This window comes from Phalacrocorax aristotelis, chromosome Z (genome assembly GCF_949628215.1).
Source record: "Phalacrocorax aristotelis chromosome Z, bGulAri2.1, whole genome shotgun sequence".
NCBI classification, from domain to species: Eukaryota; Metazoa; Chordata; class Aves; order Suliformes; family Phalacrocoracidae; genus Phalacrocorax; species Phalacrocorax aristotelis.
The window spans coordinates 33,015,963-33,043,002 of record NC_134311.1 but is presented as its reverse complement, the minus strand read 5'-3'; positions in this window follow the sequence as shown (position 1 = coordinate 33,043,002).

Below are 27,040 nucleotides of genomic sequence, written 5' to 3'. Positions count from 1 at the left end.
ACTCTGTTGAAGGCTGACACCAAAACGGGTGGGCACATTTTTTTCCTGAAACAGGTCAGAGGGGCAAAATCCCAATATCCTCTGCTTTCTCTATGGAAAGAGGCCACAGCACATTTCTGCTGAGCAACACTCTGAATGTTCATACTTTTCTTGGGAAATTTCTTTCTTTTTCTTCTTTAAACAATTTATGACATTTTCTGGAAAGCAAGAGCAGCAACGGTATGTTCAGACCAACATAAAAAGCCAGAGGTTCACACACATGTCTGGATAAAAGTTTTCCAATTGACAGTTTTGAACTCAGGTCAAAGAGTGATGACCAACCCAAAGTTTGGGGTTTTTTGGTGTATAATTGTTTGGAAAGCAGTGGTAGCCTCTCCTCAGGTGGAACCTGAGTAAAAGAAAGGGTGTGATTTCCATACAACCTGTGTGCACCTGCATGCATGTACACACTGTGTTTTACAGGCATGTGGCTCCAGCTGCAGCATCCCAGGTACAGCACCCAAGGACTGGCCCTGATCTATGCAGGTCAAGAGAAAGAGAAAAGCAGGTTAGGCATTGCAATGAGTGCACGCTCTCCCAGCAGGTGAGGGTTGCCCAGGGACCTCCGTCCTCCTTCTGGCATGACCAGACTCTGCAGCCTTCCAGCTGTGGGGCCCTTTCTCAATGCTGTAGCTGAGACACAAGCCTTGAAAGCAATGCTGGAACTATTAGGAAAGGCAAGAGTGTTCTTGCCCGGTACTGCTCAAAGCCACTTCAATCCACTATAGAAAACATTGGTGTTTGTTTGAAAGAAAAAAGCACACTATACCTGTTTGTAAAGAGCTAATTGAAGTCAGCAATAAAAGAAGGATTAGCTGATCTGTGAAGTATTTACTGAGCTCCCCCAGCTACAGTATACAGTTTCCTTGAATTTAATATCTTAATTGCATCCACAGTTTCTTTGGGCACAAAATGAGAACACAAGACTGCCTTATCCCCTGGTGTGCAGGCTGCTGTCAGCTCTGAGTCAGTGCCTTCCATCTCTTCATCTAACCCTCGTAGTACAGAACAGTTCCTAGATACGGGAGAAATGAAGAAAGACAGGATTAATACTTGAAGCTATTCATTAGTTTCCATCCTCTGGCAGGGGCTGTAAGAGCAATGATCAGATTGGTGCCAGCCTTCCTATATTGTGATTTGTGCAATCAAAATCCCCAAGGGTTTGGTGTAATCTACAAAAATCTTGGAAGGCTGTGTTTAGACCATTGATTTCTGATGTTGACAATTTCTGCTGTTGCCTTTGGCTAATCTGCTTAAAATGAAAGCATTCACTTTCGGTTTATTTTCACTAGGATCATGAGGAGTTAATATAACTGTTCTCTCTACAACACTAGAACCAAAACTCAACCTGAACAGTTTTCATTCTAGTGCCACCTTGTAGTCAAAGATTTCGAATGACTTTGCAAAGCACTAATGAAATAGCCGAGACTCACAACACTCCTTTGAGTGCAATAGGATTCACTCTTACTTTTTCTGATGCTTCCTTTCTGCATGAAGAAGATGAGACACCACAGTTATAAGTAATTTTCCCAGATTTTGCTGGCCAGGACAGTGGAATGTTGTGTGTGAAGAAACATTGCCTAAAATGGCAATAGAGACCTAAGCTCCAGTTACCATAACTCACACTCACTTGTTCATGAATTCATTTTAACTTACTCCTGATAATTATCACTTGCACGCATGTTCTAAACTACAGACCTACAGAACTAGGTATGACTCCATCTCAGTTTATCCATGCTGGGTTCCTCTCTGCTTCAGAATAAAGTCCATACTGTTATTTTTAGACACCAAGCAAGAACATGCTTCAAGTATTCTATCACCACCCAGATGTCATTAAAAATGTCTCTTCAACTATTTGATTAATGACTGATGAATCTAAAAAAAAAAAAAAAAAAAAAAGGCAGAGCAAAACTGTTCAGCAACATCAAAAAATAATGAAAACACGTCTCTCACCCAGTTCACAGAGAGAGATTTTTCCGGAAAAATAATAAAGCAGACTTGACAGTTTACAAAAAAACCAATAGCGTTTAAGAATTCTAAAATATAACAACAACAACAACAAAACAGCGTAAGAACAGAGTCAGATAATATTGAGGCCATCAGATGAAAATTACACATTGCACAAAGATTATATTTTTTCCACTGTGAGAAATACCTCTCTGCATCACCCTTGATGGGGAAAACCCCTCCCAGGTTAGATGTAGCAGCTTAGTCAGGAGACAGAAATTCTGCATCAGGAAATTGGCCAGGTAATTAAGTATTTGTCAACAGGAAAAAAAGGTACAGGCACAGATGGACTCCCAACTGAGATTTTTAAGCTTTTGGAAGTAATATCTTCTCCTAAGCTCTTCAGAATCTTTAATGATGTTTTTAAGTCAAAGGCAGTTAAAATTGAATGAATCTGATGGATAACTTTTAAGGAAGACAAACCAGTAAGTCTGTTGCTATTTGCCACACCATTTCAATATTAAAAATACCTTCAAATAATTTGGCAAACAGATTGGAAAAATGCATAAAGCCCTCGATTAACAGAGATCAGATTGGTTTCAGTACTGGCAGGTGGATAACATCTGGCAGCTTGTGGATTGAGTCAGTAAAGGAATGAAAGTGACATCATTAAATGCCATAAAAGTTTTTGTTACAGTCAATGGCGAATATTATTACAAGCATGACAGATAATGGAGGGAGAGCAGATCTGAACAGCTAGAGCAGTAAGATCAGGCCAACCATTCTGCATGAAGGAAGAATTTGTACACTTTAGAAGGAATGTGTAGGCAACAGTGACCTCTCCATTCCATCTCTGCTTTCAACCTATTAGGGAAGGACAAGTATATCAGATCCAGATAGTGATAAATAAGGGAACAGCAATAATTAGCTAAGCCAAAAGAATGGCTAACTGCACCAGTGCAGGCATAACAGGTAGGTTAAATTGAAGTTTTGAAAAATCTACTGACAGATATCTACTGATAGCTGACAGAAAGGTTGACACTGAAGAATAAGCAAGCTGCCTTTTTTAGAGTACTAGCAAAGGATACGAGTATGTCCATAGCCCTAACACCTGACATGGCTAAACTGCTCCAAATTATTTTAGGCTGATGTTATCCAAGATACAAAACCGCACTGGTGACTAACCTACTGATTATATGTCAAGTACATCTTGGCTGGATGCAGGCAGTATTTTCTCCATGACCATACCTTTTGCCTGCTCATATTCCTAAATATTTTTAAGAGACAAAATAATTTTTGGAAGTGCAGAATTGGTGAAAGAAAATACTACACATTTCCTATAATACCAAGGACTCTTTGATTACCTTGCTTTAACAAGCAAGAGAATCCACCTGTGGGATTTTCAAGATGTGCCCAGAATCTGTCAGAGGAAGCCAGGTAGGCAATAATGCTGAGACACCAACTTCTACTTACCTCAAACACATCTCTGCAGGTGACATGGGTGATACAATTCACCGCTAGGATCACACAACACATACCATTATAGAGTCCCCAACTTCAGTTCTTCTGAACTTGTACCAAGCCAGATAGTGCATCTCTGCTTTCTGCTACAGAAAGTCCTAAAATATTTCATTGGGAACAAACAATATTAACTGGCACTTTTGAGGAACCCAGTGGGGTTAAGTGTCCAGATCCCATGAACTTTCCTGCCTAACTCCAATAAGCTCTAAAAATTCCAGCAATTTGTACAGACAGATGAAAATAACTGTGTTTACTTGGCTTCATTTAAAATTAAATTGCATTTCAAACACTTCAGTTGAAATTCCCCTCAAAGTTTAAGTACTTTACGGTAATTCTTTCACATTCAATTTTAATTTAATTCAATTTAAAACATTCAGTTTTAATGTTAAAACACAAACATTATACTAGCTACAGTTCAGTCCTTTCCTAAAGAAAAGTATCAGCACCAACATAATGAGGTTATCTAGGAATTTTTGTCAAAAAAAAGGAAAGAAAAGTCTTACAGTAAAACCTTTTACCTTACTCTTTGGTTGTGGTTTGCGGTTTCATTTTTGTTTTGTGTTTGGGGGTTGGTTTTTTTTATTTTTATTTTGGGGGATCAAGATGTTTGAGACAAACACAGAAAGACTGTAAACCCAACTCTTCCTTTTTACTTTGACCACCTGGTTCAACAAGCTATTCAACAACTTCCTGTTCCCAAACAATACTAAGCCTTGTTTTTCTCTGTAAGTAGGAAGAAGCAAACCTCCAAAGCACAAGAGAATTACCCAAAGGGAAGAAAGTCATTGGACTTTGAGATATTACAAAAACATTTATATAAATTTAATTTTTAAAAGTTGTTATTTCAAACCTCTGAGAAAGGGTAGAATTTGCAGACCACATGCAGAGACAAAGAGGTGATAATTAATTCTATGGTCCAAGGGCATAATTTCAAAACACAGCAGTGAACTTAATAAGCCTGATACAGATGACAAAAGTTAATTATATGAGTAAGTAGAAGAAAGGCTTCTGATAAGGGAATTCCCATTGTGTTTTGGTCCCCTAAACTGAAGGAGGGTGGCTTTCTTTTCAAGATTTTTTCCTAGCAGTACAAGAAAGTCATTAAAAGTTATTAATTCAGAAGTACCATAAAAATTTCTTCTTTCAAGATAATTTACAGAGATGTATCACTGGCTACTGGAGAGAGTGTGGGCTGAAAGGTAACTTCATGCAGATATGGTAGACTCAACTAGAACATATGGATATTAATTGGATGTTTAAAATTATATACTATTGGATAAAAGATGAAATTACCACTTCCTGCATTAGTACTATAACAAGACTCATGAGTATATGCTATAAAAACAATGCCTTTAGCATGAAAATGTGAGTAATAAGCCTAATTTTATTAATTCTGGTCAGTTATTGTGCATGTTTAAAATGCAGATATGTAGATGGCAACTTCAGAGCTTTCTTCTATAGAAGAAAAAAGATTAGACCTATACATACTTCCTCCAACATGTTGATGAGACAGTAGCAAGTGGAGTTTTGTTGTGGGCATATGGAATTAGATTGCATTAACAGAAGAAATATGTGCAGTACACACAGAAGTGACTTACCCTGCCACAAGAAGAGCAGTGCACATAAACACATAGAATATCATCATGACACCAACAGTAACCAAGCCTCTAAGCAAGTACTAAGACATACATTGAGCTGACTCAGAAAGAGCAGAGCAAAGATAGTAAACCAGCACTGTTTGAGTATCCTAAACTAGATTGAAAATGGGCTGTCAAGAAGATACCATCACCTAAGCAAAACCTTAGGATACAATACACGTTACAAAAAATCATTTTTTGTAATGACACAAGTGGTAATATTTTATTATTTTGGTTCTGTCTTACAGATTTATTAAAGAAAGTTGAAGATATAAAAAAGATGCAGGAAAAAGAAAAAAAAATCAAATACTGAACAGACATCCATTTAACAAATCTGCTGGTCTTGTAAGACAGTTACTGCTTTTCCTCTGTGATACAGAGCTTTGTCTTCGAAATAAGATTATTTGTATTTGTTTCACTTCTGCCTGCCAATTTAGAGTGCACTCAAAGAATTCCAGTGCATTCATCATGCATAATGTTTATTTCAGGCATCTCCACAGCTTGTACTTTCTAAGTGCTCCTAACCCTGGTCTTATTCAATGTTTTTACCCTCTTCAACTCAAGAAATATTTAAAAATGTGGTAAAGACAACTTGAAAAGCAGAAGCAGGTCAGAAATTTTCCTGACAAAGTCATTTTGTCATCTATACAGCCTAGTATATTACCAGGGGAAGTTTAGAAATGGAGTAAACTGCTAGTAAATTTCCCCAAGATTCACAGACCGAGATTTTAATTTAACTTTTGATTAAACCAGGATTCACAGCCTCCTTTTGCACAGATCACACTTGAGAGAGATGTGTAAGATTTTTTTACAGCTTTTTTTAAATTGTAGGCTCCATTAGGAAGAGTGGATTTGAAAGACAGGAGCATAAGAGTCACGGCTGCATGCAGGCAGCAAACATTTTGCGGCCTGTATGCCAGAAATGCTCATGGCCAGTCATAAACTTTGCAGGCCACAATACAAACCACACCAGCTACTCTTTAAAACTTTTAAATAAGCCCTGTGATGCTTTGTCGCTGTAGCCCTTGGAGGACAAGAAGAGGCCCTGGAACTATTCGCTAAGCACCATCATTATCCTAATTCAATCGTCTCCTTAAACTCTCCCTTTCCCATGCTAACACTGCTCAGCTTGTAAATGATAAATACTCTGTATCATGCTGCTCAGTTCTACCTTGCACCTCCCTGAGCCCCAGCAGGTCCCAGCTGCTTTGGGGATTTCAGGTTCAGTTTCATCAGGAGATTCCCAATGGTTAGGATGAATCCTTCAGCTTGTGGCTGACTCCACAGAACAAGGCTGTTTGGCCCATTTTATTTTCTCTGGCTTGCTACCAGTTTGTCTCCTCTCCCTCTCCCCTCCTGTCCCTCTTCTTTTTGCAGCAGATTCCATCCTGATGGGCACTGCTTTCTTGCTTTCCATAAGCTGTGCAGAAGACAAACATGAAACAGTGTTTTAATATTCCAAGGGTAAGTTGTTTCTCATGTCTCTATAAGCAGAACCTGACAAATAAGTCTCTAAATGGCAAAAAACAAGCTGTTCGCCCTGGAGGCCAAGGCCAAGCAGATCTGTTCTCTAGGGTTCTTGTCTCCTCGCAAGCAGCTGAAATCAGTTCTAGTAACGGATGCAGGCAGCAGGGGATCTGATTTTTCCAGGCCAGAAACATCCCAAGGAATATCTGATTCACGCAGAGAGGTTTCCAGCAGGTTATTTGAGCTCTGCAGTTTCTTTCCACGATGATAAGTGCCAGAAGGACCTTGGCTCACAGACTGGAGGTCAACACATCTTTCCTCCCCTTTTCCAGCACACGAAGGACACTGACAGCCACAGCACCTAGCAAAGACTGTCCCCTCCTATCCCCAGTTCCTGAACTTGATTGCAGATGAGCAGGGAGGAGGTACATGTTGAGATCGACAAGGAAGTTCCCATAGCCTACAGTCTGCATTTGGGTTCTCTGCTGGAAAGAGAGCCTCACACAGAAAAAAAATGAGCAGTATCCAGAAAAACAATCAAGGACCCTAAAATAAAACCTCATTGCCCATGATGCCTGTTTTTTTTTAAACTTCTTTTGTTTCTTTACAGTCTCTTGCACATTATCAAACAGCATCTGGGATGTGAACAAGCTTGGACCTAAATTTGAGACGCTAGTAGACTGCCTTCACTATCAAGTCTGTAAAGAAATTCAGTGGGGAGGGAGACAGTAACTAACCTTGAAGAGAAATTCTTCTTAGCCTCTATGCTATTCACCACCTTTCATATTTGCTTGTAATACCCCAGAATCTATCACTAATTGTCATAGCTACGAAGGGGGCAGATTTTCAAAGCGCATGCCAACATCCGTCTAACAGAAAGATAGAGTAGGTCTTAAATCTGTAGTTCTTTTCACCAGGAGTTAATGATGCAGCCAATTTGGGCATCACAAGGCACACAAACATTAAAAATATAATGATTTAAAGAAAATAAGTTATGACAAGGCAATTTTAAAAATGTGCTTACAATCACCGATCCAACCCAAAGCAAACAAAAACAATAATTTCACAAAACTGAAGTGTGTGGCACAAGAACATACTGCTGGCTGGTGTTTTCAAAAGAATTCTATTGTTCAAAGTAGCTGACAGTGCCAAAAGATACAATAATTTTATTACATTGGCTTAATGCACGGTAAACTTCTCTGTGTATCATAAAATGGAGGAAAAACTGCAGGATTTTGAAAAGAAGCAAAATCTGCAAACTGAAACATCTCAGCTGCATGCCTTGGCCACGAATCAGTCCAAAGGAAATATTACGTATATAAATAAATTACCCAAATTTTACCAAAGGCCCAACACCTAGTTGTTTGTTTCTGCAATTAATTAGCAATAGACAGCTATTACAGCAGAAGTTCAGGGGTTTGTGCTTAAGGTAGTTGCAAAAGGCACGTAAATTAAGACAGCTAGTCAGTGGAAGAAAGGAAGACATGATTAATCAACAGGATTAGATAGAAAATTTCTTTAAATATAATTGTAAGGAGCAACTGTGCTTTAATTGTAGCATTGAGAGAATATGTCTTTCAAATGCTAAATTATTCATCACGTTAGATACTTGAATGATCTTTTCTTAAATCTTCATGTAGGAGGTAAAGATTCTACAGACAATACTTAAGGGAAGATACTGGAGGAAAATTTATATAAAAAATTTAAGTGTCTCTCATCTGCCTAGACTAATAAATAGTAAATATGGAAAAGGGAAAAAAATGAAAAGAAGAAGGGAAAAAAAAACCTTAAGGGAGAGCCATGATTTGAGAAGCCTGTTTCTTAGAACAACAAATAATGAGTCATCATAATAGAGAAAGAATTAGTCATTCTTCGCAGTGTTATAGTACATCCTCTGCATGAGTTATGCAGAAGATATGCAGAATATGGACTAGACTCTAACTCAGGACATAAATGGCTGATTTTTAACAAAGGTTCAGAGAACAATCAACCAAAGGCTGAAATCCCATGCATTATAGTGTTCTGTATAGTGCAGCATCAAGCCATCAGCAGAATACAAACTGGATTCAGGCAGGCAGCTCAGAGATGCGGCTAATCGCAGAGTCTAATCCTGACATCTCACACAGGCAAAGTTACCCTTGATTATACCAAGAGATCTTGCCAGAAGGAGGATGACAAGAACAGGATTAGGCATTCCTTGCAGAAACCAGTCGACTAACAGCTGACATCATCTGTCAGGATTATACCAGTTATCTGGCTTCCTGACACTATTTTTATAGGGAAACGGGGCAAGACTGGGCAAAATCGTGAAATCTTTTTTATGTGAGAAGTAGTCAAAATACCTAGAACAGAATATTTTATTCTACACCAAAATATCATCACACATGAAGTTATGCAAATATCTTTACTTTGGGAATAAATACTCCAGATTTATTCTTGAATAACTTAATGTGGAATGCTTACCAATGAAAGAAGGCATTTTTCTAAATCCACTTTAAAAAGTGATTAAATTAAATTTGAATGAGATGTTCCTATTATTCTCTTGCATAAATGCTTAGAAGATATTGTATCTTAAATTTACATTTTACCTGGGTCCTAGCTAACTTTCGATGTAAATTGAAACGGTGTGGTTTTACTTTTTAGCTTAACCTCTTTCCAAAGCGTTATCCCAAAAAGAGGTTTCTTTCGCCTGCTGTGCAAAATGCCAAACTACACACAGAGCGGAGGTATTTTATTTAATTCATTTTTGCACAAAGATGGGTGCTAGGTGGTAACCCACAAAGCTAGCACCCCGCACCAAGAAACTACAAGGCATTTATAAGTTAAATGTGTCAGTCACAGCTAATATTTACATGCCTCAGCTAATAATTGGTTAATTTCTTTCTCACTTCCATGTAAAGGTACAGCTCCCTTTTAACTTAACAACCATGCTCAAAGAGTAAGAGACTTACTAGAGGGGGGGCAGTTCCTGGGCTATGGGCCTGATTTTTAGTATTAAAATGAGGATAGTATTTAGTATTAAATGAGTATAGTTCACCTAATGGGCACTTTGTTTTAGTTCTTATCAACATCCCAATTAGTTGTTCTCCTTGACTACACACTTTATCACCCTGTTCACAGTGGCTTCTGAGGTGAGATGTTTGCTTTAATCAGTCTCTCAGCTGTCCTCAAGAATATAGTTGTAAAACAAGCACTTCCCTCTCTCTCAGTTCCCTTCTCCAGCCCTCAGATTCTGTTTTGCCAAGCTCACGTGGTTCATTGTTATGGCTTAGTGGAAAATTCCAAAAATCCCATTTTCTTCAAGATATAAATACTGAATTAAAAAAAAAAAAACCCACACTTCTAATGGGGAATAAGGATGTCTGTAAAGAGATACATGGAATGGTTATAAGGCAGTATATCATCACATTAATATATTTCTTAATTTCCACATGCAGATGAGACAGCGGTATCCAGAGACTGACAATGTTACCTACATTAGTTCTGTAAATAAGGACATTTGTACTCGTTTATAATAACAGAATCATGAAAGTATGCCAAGAGAACACAGGATCAAACGAAAAACAAAAAACCAAAATATATTCAAAAGAAGGAGTGAGAGAAGCAATTCACTGCTCGGTTAGCGAGCAAAAACAGGTTTGTCTGGCTGTGGAACACACGTTACATCTTGCACTGTCGGCATGAGCTCAGTAAAATACAATTAAAGAATTAGAGGACAATTGTGGATCCATAATGGACAAAGGACATCCCAGAGCCCCCTTTCTTCTCAGTGCAAGAAAGACGATTGCCTCGTAGGAATGTGTTGAAAGCCTCTTGCCTTACTGCACTTTTACTGCCTCTGAAAGGCCCAGATTATTTCTCCTCATCACTCTCTGTTAAGGTGCCAGTGTTTTCTGTTTGTTTCCACTAGAACTAACACAGTCAACAAACTAAAATGCAGCTGACTCAGTCTGACCAGGAGTGCTTTTTCTAAATTACATTTATATTTATGGCGTGCTCAGGTTTATGCTGTGCTCAGTGTCTGTTCCAAACTATTTTGGTTGTTAAAGAAGAGCCAAGTTAGCCAAAAGAACAGTTTATCTACATAAAGAAGTGATACCTAGAAATACTGCCAAGTGAGAAAAAGGTCAGCTATTTAAGCAAGCAGTGCAGTTAACAAGTAGCCTCCCCTCCCCCAAGCCTGTTCAGACCTATCATGTGTGAACTGTAAGTCTGAAGAGGGGCAAACCAGCATTACCGCTGTCTAGTTTAACCTGACCATTTCACAGCTGACTTTTTCTGTTGTGTTTGTTTGTTTTTTTTTTTTTAATGAGAGTTCTTTGTGTGGTGGGCACATTTAGTTCTTATTTCCTGAGGTGTTTCATATTCTAACTGAGTTATTTCTACAAGCAAGATGGTTTGAATCTAAGGGGAGTGAAGTGCCCTTTCTGTAAAAAAAAACATGTTCACTTAAATGAATTTATAATCTCACAATTTTTAAGAGTTTCTGCTAGATCGGCTGGAGTACTGCCATTTCTACATCAGAATATACGCAGAACACCCGAGACATTGCTATTTGGGTTTGGGGCTTCAGCTCTGAATCTCCCAAGCTCAGGTGCCAACAAAGCCTGGAGCTTCCCAGCACCCCATCTGATTCCCACATTCCCAGGTACCTACTGCAGGAACCCTATGGATGGCCAGAACCGCCCAACTTTTTGGTGCCAAACTCAGCTGCCAAGCAGAGTGACAAGGATTCAAGAACAAGCTGTGTTTCTGCCCAAGCCCTCTGGGAGATGCACATTACAGTGGGCACTCTTAGAGCTCACCTAACCTTTGGCAACAAGTCACATTACAGTATACTCTTACAGTATTTCGCTTGTTACTAATACTTCTTGTATTTCTTGTTTTGCAGGAGAAAAGCTTGCACAGGAAGGGTGGGGATTGCTTCCAGCCAGCTTCACAGCTAGCCTGGTGCTGACAGCACTTCCCTAGGAGAGAGATAGGAGATAAAGGTTTTTGAGAGCCTCAGGCTGAGGAGGGCAAGTAACTCCTCTCTCCTGTTTCCTAGGTGAACACTCCAACCACTTGACTATTTTGTTTAAGGAAAGCCTAGGTACGATTTTCCTCCTCATCCAGCCCAGTTTTGAGTCCTCTCTAAACACTCGTCTTTCGGGTCCAGGGGCAGCCCCAAAGCGCAAATCTGAGGGGAACAGAAGAACTAGGCACTTGAACAGCATGCCTTGGCTTCCTGCATGGGCAGGATTTCCAGTATCTTGCTTTTTGTGAACTCTGCTGGTAGTTCTAGGAAGCAACTTGCTCAGCGTGATTTCTCCATGTGGGTCTTCCAAATGCCTGCTTGTCAGCATGCACCATGTAGCGAGCTTATATACATTATGTAAGGTCATGGGTTGTTTTTCCCAGGCCATGCAAGCTTCGCTGCCAGGTGGATAAAGAGGTCACCATCCCGTGTCTTTTTCTTCTCCACCCATTTGCCTGGCTGCCACTGTGCATTTTTCCAAGCCACACCATACAATTGCAGTTGTGCATCCTTCTCCATTAGAACTGAGGTTATGTCAACAACCTGTAGGTTGCTCAGCTAAAATAAGGGGTGCTACAAGAGCTATCCTCAAGCTATCTGTGGTCTTTTTTTTAGATCATGATCAGGAAAGTTCAAAATTTGTTCCTGAGTTCAATGCCAAAAGGGACACACAGAAAGAATCCTTTACAAATTAAACTTCTTCTCACCCTGAATTTGATATAGCATGCACCTAAAACCGTCATGCCCAAAACAGCGATTAGGCCAAATTGCAGTTATTTGAGGGACTTCGGTGGACATAACACTGATAGATACTGGTTCAGGTTTTCCCCTAGACACCATGAAAATGCTAGTCAGACTACTTTGCTGGAAACCAGTTAAAGTTTTTTTGTGTGTGCACGAAGTAGGAAACATTAATAAGATTTTGAGAAACTGAAGAATTAGATTAAATTAAACTCCTCATAGAAATATAAGTGCTTGCTATGGTCAGGGTTCTAACCCAGAGTCAGTATCAAACTCAGTACTATATACTCACTCCCAAAAGAGGATGGCTGATAACTGAAATCAAAGTAATAATAAAGGAGCTATTCACTTGTAGGCTGATTGGGACTCCAAATTCTCATCAAATCAGGAGCAAATACAAAAAGTGAATCTGATCACTTCTATTTTAGGGGTTTTTTGATTTGTATTCAACATGCAGATATGGAAAGATGTTGTCTTCTTTTTCAAAAACATGACTCGATTTTGTTGATTGTTGAAAATTAGCTTCATGAATATTTCAGTAAGGAAAAAACATTTCATCAAGTATTCACCGACTTCACAGAGCTAATACACAATTGACTTAAAATAACTTATGTTTACAAGGCTGTATTACATGGAAGAAGAGGAACTTCGTTGGTCCAAATCTGGGTATTATTCATCCCAGATATCAAAGCAAAGGATCTCCGAGCCTTTTGGAGGCAGTCAGAGTGAAAAATGTAGCAAAGGGCATTCCTTACCAAGCTATATATTTTTAAAAGTAATGGGTCAAATCCAGAACTTCTGAACTGAGTGCCTCTATTTTACCTCCTGAATCCATTTCAGCATTTCAGTGAATGGACTAGACAAATTGAGAGAAAATGCTTACGATTTTTATAGATTTAACAATATTGAAAATAAAAATCACATTAATATTTCTGACGATACATAGCCTGCAGCAGGAAATCACAACTTTGTGACTGAGAACCGGAACAAATTTGGCTACCAGCTATGATAAGTAAGTACAAACATTCCTGTTTGACAAACTGGCTGGAAGCCCATTTACTAAAAACTGTCTCCATCTTTATGTTGATTTGCCAAACACAAGGTTACAAAAATTGTGTTAGCTGGGTTTGAGTTCATATGTCAAAACTAGAAGGCATACAAATTTCAGATACAAAGTCATCTTGTGATGTACTTACTGCTATTTTGAAGACACATTTAATGAAAGTTATGAGTAACATATGTTTGCTAGGCTTTTTACAAAAGCAAGCCACCATCAACTCTACTGGGGAATTCATGTTACAATGGGATTGCTTTGAGCCTTGTTATAAAAAGAAGACTCAAAAAAAGTAACTTAATCTTAGGTATAGTTTCTTCATAACAAATCTAATATTCCTCATTTTTACTCTGCATTTTCTGTGTGGTAATAAACAACACAGTTTCTATGAGCATCAACAACAGTGTTTTTAACTGCTGTGTTTACAAGTTTAACAATTTGGCTTGTTATCTCTTTGATTTCATAAGGGAGGATGTCCAAGAAACATTTTCCTTATGTACAACACACCATGGAAGGGCAAGGCAGACTCCAGAGGCCTGAAGAATTAGTGTTGAGGTAGTATTTAGGCTTGTGTTTTGGGGATTATGCTGCTGAAACTAAAAGTAAATCTACATAATTACATTTTTATCATGTAAATCATATTACCAGAAAGTGTGGCCATCTCAGGAAACCAGCTGATCTTACAAGTTTTGCCATTTTTATAAAAAGATCTGTCTAGAAAGATATTCTGCTGCTGTAGATAAGTACAAGTATGCTGGCCCTCACCAGAACCCACGCTAGCTTGATTGGATAGCAGAAAAAAGTCTCCTGTTGGAAATACAACCCAAAGTCTCTAGATAAATGAATTCACCTGAAAACTAAGAATTCTCCTAGTTCTAAGACACTAGTTCTAGGACAACCTTAAGCTACAGATAAATGCCAGTTCTTAATTAGAAAGTTATATTGATACCTATATTATATGCCACATTTCTGTGATACTTACAAAGACCCTCACTAACATGAAGGCCAGCTGATCAATTACTATTGTTTCATACAGTGTATCTCTAGGGCTAGCTTTGCCCAATAGAGTCTGATTCTGCAAGTTTTTTATGAAGAATATACCCTACAGACACACACAATTTAAGCAAACATGTTACCTGAGCTGATTTTATCAGCTGAATGGTGAATATGCTGAATTTTTAAATGCTTTCCATACTGAAGTCCTGCAAAGGCCTACTGATTGTTTATTATTGGTGTGGCTGCCAATTCATATGCTTAAATTATTTCATTTCTGAGATCATATTGTGTCAAAATTTCCCAATTTTCAACTTTGACTAAAGCATGTGAATTTTTCTTTTTCTATTTGAATTTGAAAATTATTCTGGAGAAATATCATTATTCCTAGTGCATATTTGGCAGAATGGCAAACAAACAATGCAGTGCTCTATATGCTTCACAATGGATATTAAATTGTGTAACATGAGCGCAGCTGGACTCAATAGCAGAGACAAGTAATTATCTCCTTCCTTATCATAGAATCATTGATGTTAGAAAAGCCCTCTAAGATCATCAAGTCCAACCATCAACCCACCACTACCATGCCTCCTACACCATGTCCTGAAGTGTTTTTTTAACACCTCCAGGGGTGGTGACTCAACCACCTCTCTGGACAGCCTGTTCCAATACTTGACCACGCTTTCAGTAGAGAAATTTTCCCTAGTTTTGTGATTCTGTGATTCTGTGATAATATCTAATCTAAGCCTTCCCTGGCACAACTTCAGGCCATTTTCTCTTGTCCTATCACTAGTAACTAGGGAGAAGAGACCAACACCCACCTCACCACAACCTCCTTTCAGGTAGTTGTAGAGAGCGATAAGGTCTCCCCTCAGACTCATCTTCTCCAGACTGAACAAACGCAGTTCCCTCAGCCCCTCCTCATAAGACTTATTCTCCAGACCCTTCACGGGCTTTGTTGCTCTTCTCTGGACACGATCCAGCACCTCAGTGTCATTCTTGCAGTGAGGGGCCCAAAACTGAACACAGTATTGCAGGTGCAGACTCACCAGTGCTGAGAACAGGGGCACGATCCCTTCCCTACTCCTGCTGGCCACGCTATTCCTGACACAAGGCAGGATGCTGTTGGTCTTCCTGGCCACCTGGGCACACTGCTGGTTTGTGCTCAGCCGGCTGTCAGCCAGCACCCCCAGGTCCTTTTCTGCTGGGCAGCTCTCCAGCCACTCCTCCCCAAGCCTGTAGCGTGGCATGGGGTTGTTGTGGCCCAAGTGCAGGACTGGGCACTTGGCCTTGTTAAACCTCATACAACTGACCTCAGCCCATTGATCCAGCCTGTCCAGATCCCACTGCAGAGACTTTCTATCCTGGAGCAGATCAAGCCTCCCACCCTGTGTCACCTGCAAACTTACTGAGGGTGCACTCAGTCCCCTCATCCAGATCATTGGTAAAGATATTAAACAAGACTGGCCAAAAAACTGAGCCCTGGAGAACCCTGTTTGTGACAGGCCACCAACTGGATTTAGCTCCATTCACCACAACTGTCTGGGCTGGGCCATCCAGCCAGTTTTTTACTTAGTGAAGGGTACACCCATCGAAGCCACAAGCCACCAGCTTCTCTAGGAGGATGCTGTGGGACACAGTGTTGAAGTCTAAAGCCCAGGTAGACAACATGTACAGCCTTTGCCTCATCTACTAGGCGCGTCACCTGGTCATAGAAGGAGATCAGGTTGGTCAGGCAGGACCTGCCTTTCATGAAGCCCTGCTGGCTGGGCCTGATCCCCTGGTTGTCCTACATACGCCTGGTGAGTGCATGCAAGATGTATTGCTCCATAACCATCCCCAGTACCGAGGTCAGGCTGTAGTTCCCCAGATCCTCCTTCTAGCCCTTTTTACAGACAGATGTCATGTTGGCAAGCTTTACCCCACTACTTCCCCAAAATGAGGGAAAGTGCATGTCATCAGTAGTGACGTTATACAGTGGAGTCCCAAGTATACACACATGCTACCTGAGAAGATCAGACTGAGGCTATGTGTCAGCATGAATTTTCAATTAATGCTAACAAGAAGTTTTTTCGTCCTGAAAGAATGCAATTAAACACTGCAATGGTCATGATTTGAGATACCATTGACTAGTTTGTGTCACGGAACTCCTTAACAAAAATCAGTTTCTTTCATAGTGAGCCCTAAATGTTATCAATCAAAACCCAGTTGCCTATGGATGTGGACACCCTTTGAAATAATATGCTATCAGGATAAATAAGGACACTTCAATTTCTCAGCGTCAATGGAAAAGCGCTCAGAGCTTTTGGCTGCCTGTTTATGAATTTTAATGAGGCCTGGATTTGTCTCAGAAGGAGGCAGCCTTAGTTTTCAAAGTGATTCAGACAAGTCAGTACAATATTAGAAAACAGTACAAAAGCATGAGCAATAATATAATAAAGCACTTTGATAAAGCTATGCTGGGGAGGGGAAGCCAGCTTATATAAAATCACCCCCACTGCTTCTTCTCCTAAACTACAAAATTACCAACTTTGGATCTCAGTTTCCGATGTCATTTTCACCTTTTGTTGCTAAATATTTTGTGGTATGGAATGAACAGTAAAAATAGAGGCTGATTGCTACATTTTAGTCTCAGACAGAGGATGATTTGACACTTCTCAGCTATCAGACAATTACAGAGCAGACTGAAGTTAATTTTGGCTTTATAAAATGTTTGTTTACTTGAATTACTTTAGCAGGGTATTTAAACCTATAGTATTATTTATCTCTAGCAAAACCTGATCCATTAGCAAGGCCTTCAAGGTTCCCAGCCTAACCTCTACTCTTCAATTCCCCCAAGCATGTGTGTACATCTAGGTACTACAGCAGCCCTGCAATTCCTTTGTCCCAACAGAGGGAAAAGCTGCCCTAGCTGGGCCCAGAATCCTATTCCAGCCTCTTTCCTTGCTGTATTTCTCACATTTCCTATATTTCTCAGCTGCGGGCAGGCCTATGCATTGTTTTCTTATCTGCAAAATGGAGAACATCACTTCCCACTGTCGCAATACCAGGACAAGGCTTGTTTCTGCAGCATCCTTGATTTCTTCAACAAGCCAGCCTTCAGGGCTCTGTGAAAACCTGGGCTCTGCTGATGTGGGCTCAGGAAGAAACAATAGCTGAAAAAAAGTCAATATTTGCTGAACAGAAAAGGCCAGCTCCCGCATAAGGTTTCCATGGCCTAGTGAGTCATGTGGAGTGAGAAAGGTCATGAACACTGGATTCATTAAAGTCTGGTTGCTTTAGATGAATGCTGTGGTGGCTACTGAAGGCCAATGCTTAGAGCAAAAAGCCAGCTCCCAGGGGGTCACCCTCTGAGTCCTGGATAAACTACCAAAGACCCAGGAGCTGGGAGGAGGAAGGGTGTCTCTCTGGTTGCTATAAGAAAAAGCCAGCCTGGGACCCCATGAGTTGGGAAGAACCAACTGATTTCTCCCACTCCCCCAGCTCCACCACCTAATTTCACACTAGGAGCAGCTCCCCTCCATGCTATCACGTCCCTGCTGGAAAAATGGGGGGGGTGGGGGTGGTCCTTGATTCAGCCCACTTTTTGCAGTTCTTCCTGCTGGAATGATGGCACTTCTGGAAGATCTAGCAGGGATGCAAAAAAGAAATGACATGACAATTCCTATCTTGATGATAGGGAGCAGAGTATGGGGTTGTTAAAAATCTCTTAGGGAAGACCTTCATTTGCACTCTCATCTGAGTTACTTAGGACTTGCTGTACTTGAAGATTCAAGATCTCCACTTTGCTTTCTGAAGGCAGACCCTTCAGTGTAACAGCAGATGGAAATCCCAGGCTTGTTGGGAGCCTATGTGAGTTTTCACATGTTCAAATAAACTCTCTCAGTTCCTCCTTTGACCTTACTGCCAGGAGCTTCTAAAAACACTCACCATTCTGCAGAAATTAATTAGAACCACATAAGCTTGATGCTGCTGTTCTTCTCATCTTCTTTCCATGTTGTTATGCTCATTTCCTTCCACCTCATTGTTTTGTTCTCATCTTTATCTATTGGATTGTTTTCTTCTCCAACATCATTCCACATTCTCATATTCTGTGTTCATGCCTCTTTCTTCTGCAGCTGTTCAAAAATGTGTCTGTTCTTCTAATTTCTTTTACCTTTCAAGTTCATTCTGCTCCCTCTTTCTCCAAACTGCTTACTTTTACTGAGGTCCAGCTTTCAAATTCTTTTCAATTGCCCTGTACTTATACCATCCCCCAGCTGACTTTTTCACCTTTGTTGCATTTCCTTCATCTCTCTCATACTTCTGCTTGTTGTGAAAGATAGAGGAGACAGTATTCTTAGCATGGCGAAGACATCAACAGAACAACTGTGTGTTTGAAAAAACTAAGTTTGTTATAGCCAAGAATTGCAGACTCTAAGCCAAGTATTGTCATGGTATCCTTCAAAAAGTGTTGGAAGTAGGTAGGAAAAATTCAGTTCACTCCTAACTCATCACTAGTTACTGCTGTATGAGAGCACATGATGTTATGCTCATCACATTCAGTTAATAAGGTCAGTTGATGGTATAAAGCACATTCAGGAAATGGTGAATTCATGCAATATAAAAAATGCTTTATTCTGGCATTTAAACACTGTCACACCCAGAGAAAAGGTTTTTCTGCCTTGCAATACGTTAACCATTAGCCCAACACCAGAGTAGTTGTTAGCTGACTCTGTTTACTGTCTGGGCAGGTGATAGCCACACCTATCCATGGATAGTCATTAACATTTTCCTGGAAGGGGCATAAAATAGCTTGGAAGTCTGAAACTTTTACCTGATTAAGGGCTAGGGCATAGTTATAGGCACATAACATACATTTGCATCATTACCAAAAAAAGCACGACATCCCAAATCCCTTCTACCATCTGTAAATGGGAAACAGATATATAAGGACAGACCCCAGAACCACGAAGTCATGGAAGTGTGAAGCCTCATAAGAATTGGCCAGACATTATCAAGTAAAAGACACTTTTGGGTCTAATCTAGTAGGTAGGTAGATTTTTTTCTCTTTTCATTGCTGCTCACTTGCTTCTGTAACCATTGGCATCTTGTGACCTACATTTGGATTCTGTCAGCAAAATTATTTCATATTCTTTTAACTTAGCTTTTCTTAGAGCAGTTGTAGGGTAACTGGAAAATGTGGAGGTCTTTGTCAGCTTTGCAAGAGTAAGTCTTTAAACATATAGTAGTGTGCCAGTATCTCAGACTCCACAACCCTAGCACATAGCTTCAGGACACTTGAAGAGCAAGCCTGAACTTCTTGAATTTGCAGTGTTCATACTGTAGATAATAGCCACATCTCTTCCACATTCTTAATTGCCATTACTTTTTGCATTATCCTGGTGTCTGGGAGTCACAGTCATGGATTTGGGTCCCCTGTGTGCTGACTTGGGAAGCACCCTGTAAGATAACCAAAATCAGTGCCTCTGTAAAGTGAGTATAAGAAAGTGTCCTGACTTCAGCCTCCCAGTGACACTTCTTGTTGTCCAGGAGTGTGTACTAAAAAGCCTCATCTGCCAACAAGAGTATGTATATTAGGTCAGAACATCCCCTCCCTAAGTGGGTCAGACTGTGGAAATTACCCAGCTAAGCCACATGAAAAGGCTGTGAGCTGGTCCATGGGACAATTAGGAGAATTTCTGTTTATATGAGAGCCTTTTGCTCAGGTTTACCAATCACCTGACAAAATGGCTGCTTAAGAATGCAATAAAGATTACAAAACCAGATAAGAACGTACAAAGACTTTAAACAGGGTTGTAAAGATAGTAGTATTTATTAAAAACCACGTCCTCATGCATCTCAGGGCACCCCATCCAAGGAGAACACTTAACAAACATGGGAATTTGGAGCTCAGGAACTCCCTCAGAGGTCTGGTGTTATCTTAACATAAAAATGACATTTATTGCCCAGAAAGTGTTTTATATCCAAAATGGCAAATAAATTAATTGAAATGCTCATGAGATCCAATGCCTATTTTGCTAAGAAGGAAACAGACTATGTAGAATTTATGTAATGACATGACCTTTTATGCCCAAGCCATGGAGAGTATTTGTGGCACTTGGAATTAAAGGTTAGGCATTCCTGGGGCCCAATCCCACAGTAAGATTTTGAAACTTGTTTCCACACACCATAGAGTAAGCAGTGACAATAAACCTTTGCCAGAAAGAAGTGCTTGAATATCAAAACAACTGTCAAGCTTTAACCTCATCAGGTGGGAAGGAACTTCAAAACAGGAAAGCATAAAGCAGTGCAAGCCCTAAAGCCACATTCTGTGTCTTGAGATGGAAGTTATGAACCACAGAAATCCTGTGTCAGCAGATCTCAGATCATGGCAGTCATGCAGGGAATAAAGAGATTATCAAAACTGGGATGAGCTAAACCCATGACGTACTACCCTGCAAATGATCTGCTATTCAACAGATGCCAGCACAGAGCTTTCAACACTGGGGACAGATGTTTGAAATGCTTAATGGGAGCAAGAAGCCCTGCCTCTGCAAGTTGAACCTGCTCCTGGAGCGTCCGCAAGCACTTGGCCAGGCAAGTACGGCAGCAATTTAATTTTCTGCTCCTAGAATTATGACTTCCTGCACAGGCTGTTAGAGACCCTGCTGCTGATGTAGGTGAAATGCTCAGGTTTTATGTTTTGAAATAACTGCATGATATTTGTTTGTTTTTCATACATACAAACACAGCAATTCTAAACATTGCAGCTAAAAGGGAACATGAATATTTGTTACAAAGGATGTGAATCCACAGACTACTAGGTACCCATAAATCCAGACTTAAGGTATATTAGAAGAAAATAATCTGTTTAGTCAAGTGATCTATATCTTAATAAAAACACTGTGATTCATATTTCCAACCACTGAAAATAAATAATCTTAAAAACATCCTTTTAGGTATTGGGGAATGGTACTCTTGTCATCATTCCATTTTACTGACGAGAAAATCAAGACCACAGCTTCTTGCAAGAGGATTTGTCATAAATTACATCTGATCTCTGTCACTGACAGGAAGCCTGTATGAGCCCCTTCAAGCTGTAACTCAAATTAGCTTTACTCCTGCTTTGGATGTCCATGATTCTTCTTTCAGGACCTTGAACTAGGAGCAGGACTATTTGAGCTAAGGCTCAAATGATCAGCTGGCATAAATAAGCATACCTTCCTCTGTTTGACTAGAACAATGAAAATAAAAGCAATTATATAATTTTTTATTTTTTATTTTATGGGAATCTTTATTTATGGGAATCTTTATTTTATGGGAATTTTTTATTTTATAGGAATTTTAAAGTATTAAGCACTCCAGACCTTCCCTTTCTCTATAAATATACTTAGAAGAACGGGTCTAAATGGATAACAACATCAAAACAGTAAACTTAACTTTACTGGCCTTTACAGCCAACTGATTTTTTTTTTCTTCGTTATATCCATTGCTGAGGGGTTTTTTTAAGGATTAATTTTTCCTCAGATACATATAATTATTCTAGCTAACATCCTGGGTTGAGGTTTTATGCTTTGCCTCATAAGTCCTGACCCCACAGATTTTTTCTCTTGATTTGGAAAGACTTGTGGCCTGAAATTGGAAATGCAAAGACCATACAAGCATTGCCCTTCTCTCTCGATTAGATATTGAAGTGTCTGTTTAGCCGCCCTGTGGACACTTTAGTTTACAGTACAGATGCTTGTAAGAGAACAGAGAAACCAGGAAAAACATTTCCCTTTTCAGAAGATTTATGCTCTACTTATAAAAGCCAAACTCTCCATCAAAGGAATCTTTGGTCACCTTTTCCCCATCATGATGAGTCCCAAATGAAAAGGGAGCACCATGAAAGAAAAATGGACAGATTGATATTCTCCATACCTGTACACTGAACTTCACCTAAGAAAGGCTGTAACAGTGGTTAGGAAGAGAAAACATAATTAGGCCTTCTGGGGGGTTTGCCTCAAAAAAAAAAAAGGGGGCTGGACGAAAACTGCTGGATTTTTTACCTACAGAACTTTCTACAGCCTCTCTAGTTTAAAATGTCACTGAAGCTACAAATTGCCTTGGATATTCACAGGAAAGTCCAGAAAACCCTCCTCCAGCTGTTTGAATAGAGATGCCTGGGGATTTTGGAATTTTACAGAAGATAATATCTGCACAATGAAAATAATTTTTCAAGCTTTCGAAGTTTTTTCCTAGCTTCCCACATTTCTCCAGACTTGTGATTCCAAACTACAGCCATCGTCCTTTCCCCACACCTTAAAAATTTATGTATTCGGCTGCTTCATGCTCCTCATTCCCCATTACAGAAAAAAAAATAATACAATTGTTCCTCCCTGAAACACTCATTTTACCAGTAAGCCACTCCTCCCTCCCTGTCCAACACTGCAATATTTAAATTTGATAAACATGATGAAGAATCTTAGATTTTGTGGGATCCCACAGGCATTAGGGAATTAGCAAGTGCTCTTCTTGTATTTTACAGCAGTGCTAATAAAATACATAATTGCCAGAAGAAATTTTTTTGTTCTTTGTAATCAAAGGCAATTGAACATTATTTACTGTGTGGTCAGTATGAGCCTGAATAATACAAGTTATAATCACAAAAGAGCTTTTAGGTGAGTGGGAAATAACAGCCAGGGTTTTTTTTTCCCTTTAAAAAAACAACCAAACCAGGAACACAACAAACAAAATGCGATTTTAGTGCATTTCTGGGAATACTTTATTAGAACTATGCAGCACAAGTCAATATTAAAGCTCCGTAACAAATTTATACCTTTTAAAAATTCACTGGGATTCAAATCCAAACAACGGCTGCTAAGTGACAGAGAGAAAATAGAATTACTGCTGTATGTTGGGATACTGGCTATAACAAATAATCATGCCATTCTCTGTAGTCAGTTCCACAGAGGTCCCAGTAGGAATGCTTCCTCTTGTGCTCCAAAAGAGAAAACCAAAAATAAATATATCCCCAAACCAGTTCCCTCTATACAGGTTACATGCTTCCTGTATAGAGTGATGGTCGGACAGTTAAGAGAAGCACATCCCATACCACCAAAGGTCAGTGCTTAGAATCAATTGCTCAATTTTTTAAAATATGGGACTGTCATACAGGATATGAATGGCAAATAACATGCTGAAGTGCACATTAAAGCTGTTAACAAACAAAATTTTTAAGAGCTCCTGAGCTTTTCCACCACACAGCTTCGTCAGCAGTAATATACCTTCTACAGACATTTTTCATTTTCCTAATAATTGTTCCATTTCATTTCAGAGAAACACTCCAATTCAGCCAGCTTCATGTGGAGACAATCTAACATTTGTATTACAAAGTAAGCTGACCTGCAGGAAATTTGGTTCCAATCAATTAGATCTACAGTTTGGCTTCAGGGTTTTTTTCTACATGATAATATTATTATGTAGAAATATTTTTCTCCTTTTGCTCATCTACACTATTAAAAATTATGTCCAGAATCTTTTCACAGCTCAGTCACTGACAGATATTCCTCCCAGCCCTTGACAAATGCCACAACACACCTTCCACATTCATTCACAACCTTTCCTTCTGACCTGCCCATTTTTCTCACTAACTGCTTCTTACATCTGCTGCAGCTTTCCTTCCTCCCATGGATCAGCCTAAGCTGTTCTTGCCTCTCTGTGTCATCGGTGGTCCATTGCCTCCCCATCCCTTCCTGGGGCTGACTCTTGCCTCCATGCAGCCGGCTACACCAGCCATCACTTTTCCAGCCAGCACTATCCAGCTTTTCCAGGCACTGCTCTGAGACATGGAAGGACTGCACAGGGAAGGGACATCAGCCACCTCCTTTGTGAAGATGCTTGGTGAAATATTCAGGGTGGTTGTGTCCCTGCCACACTGGTTGGTACTTTATCGTCATTACTTCCTTCTCCAGAGATGGCTAACTTTCAAGAAAGACTTAGAGTTTGGTGTTGAAATAACCTGCAAAATGATTTCTCTGTTGTTTTGGTGCAGTGACTTTTGGCTGGTGGATGTCCTCAGCCCCTTGAGATCCATGATGTTGGCATTCCTGTATTAACAAAGAACTAAGAACAGGGGTAGGAGCAATCCATGGAGTTCATATCTCACTTTTAAAATTCCAAATTTTTATTTCCTTTGGTCTCATTAACTTTTTCGCATCAAATAAAGATGTTTTTTAAACCTAATGACATTACAAAGCCATGAGAGAGAACTTACAAAAGTCAGTATTGACATGTTATGTGCTGTACAAAGTACTCTAAGGATGGTATTTGCATAGGCCTTCTGCAGTGACTGGATGGGCAAAGACATGACATACAGTCTACATTTATAAAATGTCACATAACCAGAAATTTTGTTCAAGGAGTTACATGGTGGAAGCATGAAACAGTTTTAATATAAAACAAAAAACATGGCTTTGATTAGTACTCAGAAGTGAAATCTATCCCTAGGCAACCTTTTTGACACACAGGCATCAGGAGAGCAGAACAGCATCTCGTTAGAGGGAGTCTAGGCAATGAAGGTGCTAAATGAGAAAAAGCATCTTTACAGACCCTTTGCATCTGGCGCTCACTAGAAACCCAGTGTCTCAATCAGCATACCTCCACAGAGAAACAGAATTTCCTAGTCCGATGTTAATTATCCCTTCCTTTATATTAAATTCTACCTCAGTGACCTTGCTGCTCTTCAAAGGAAATGTGAATAAGAAAAGGTTTTGCATTCCTGCTTGCATTCCTATTTCATACACAGACTAAAGACTGAACACATTTTTAAAAATTCAAGTATAACTAAGATGTGGCAAAGCAGATCATACATATTAAAGCGCAGTGTGGATTGCATATGCTAAAGTCCCAGTATTTATCTAGGCACATAGCTAGAAACCAGCCTCTTGTCAGAGACACTCCAACTAAGCACATGCATCCAAGGTGTTTTAATATTTTGTGATGTAGGTTTTCACCCTTTAGGTTTTGGTGTGTGAATTTCATTTTCAAAATAAATGTTTGTGGATTAGTTTCGGTCTGCAGACTACAATTTAGCGCATGGATGAAAATGAGACAGACTCAGATCTAATTCACACTATAAAATGCAGCTGGATGTACTGAAATACAGCTGGGATGCACAAGCATGGAGTTCATTGATTGTTACAAATATTCTGAGCTATCTGAGCATTTCCAAAAGCAGTGAATATAACACATATTAACTTTTCATTTATGAAATCACGTTTTATTTTTTCAACTTTCCATGTTGAAGAATGAAAGCTAGAAAAATCTCTTTTAAAATGCAGTCTGTTTTGCCTTGCACAGCAAAACATTCCTTCCCTTTTCTAAACAATTCATGTTGAAAAGAAATGATCAACCTGATTGGATTTACTTTTTTATACACACCATATATCAAGGCAATCCTGAGCTGAATTTTATGTTCCATAATACTGTCCAGAAATGTTTTTATCATGAAATAATAATCACCCCCTTGAAATTCAAATCTATAACAGATAATTGACACATTAACTCTAGAATGGTAAGAGGATATGTGGAACTATTTTCAGCTGCTATCAATTGTACATGGCTGTGCTTCTGAAGCACTTAGCACACATGGATTGCTGATACATTTTCTGAAGAGGATGGGCTTTGTAGAACGATTATTTCTGTAAAGAGATATATTGTAGGCTTTTGCCTTCACTTTCCATAATGCACACCATAATGTCTGGGAAAGTTAAACACATTGTAAAGAAAGCAGACTATACAAAATAAATTGAAACTGTATTTTAATCCCATTTTACACCAGCAGTGACATTGCTTTATATATCAAGAACACAGGATGCACAAATATTTCCTCATTTGGCTCCTGAGTTGAAGATGACATGACTGGAAAAAATTGCTTGTACAACTAAAATTTCATCTGAATAGTTGTATGTGTGATTCATGCCATTCTATTCAAAGTATAATTTTAGTCTACTTTCACTTGCCCTTGAGAATCTTTTCAAGAGAATCTTGAGAAAGTCTAAAAGGGAGGGGAAAGATAGGAAGCAGAAAAGTATGATCATCTTTGTCCTCACTGTGTTTAAAGAGGCACCAAAATAGCTTATTGAGGTTATAGGCCATATCCAGTAAGAGATAGGCTTCAACGGAATTTAGCAAGAAATTAGGTGTCTGAATTGTGATCCTGAGAGCCTTTGCTATCCTACTCCATTATGTCTTCCTTAATGACCTTGAGGGTACATCTGCAAAGCACCGAGCTTGTTGTTAACAGTGTGCAACAGTGCCCTGGTGCAGGATGCAACCTGGCCACCACAGCAGGGACACTTTTTAGGGTGGCACCATTCTTGGTGGCTCTTCTCCCAGCAGTGGACAGCCCTCTGCTGCTTGTAGCGCCAGCAGGCTGTGCATCCCTGGTCTGGGCTTGAGCTAGGCACCAAAGCCCTTCCCAAGAAGGAAACGAAGGCTCAGTTTTTTCCCAGACTGAAAAAGTGGGTGTATCCCAAAAGAGTATACTAAAACACACAGTCAGCCAGCCCCAGAGCATGGTCATGAGAGAAAGAGAGTTTTTATGGTCTGATAAGAGAAAGCCCCATCTTTCAGTGCAGCTATGCCATGGCTCCTCTAAGA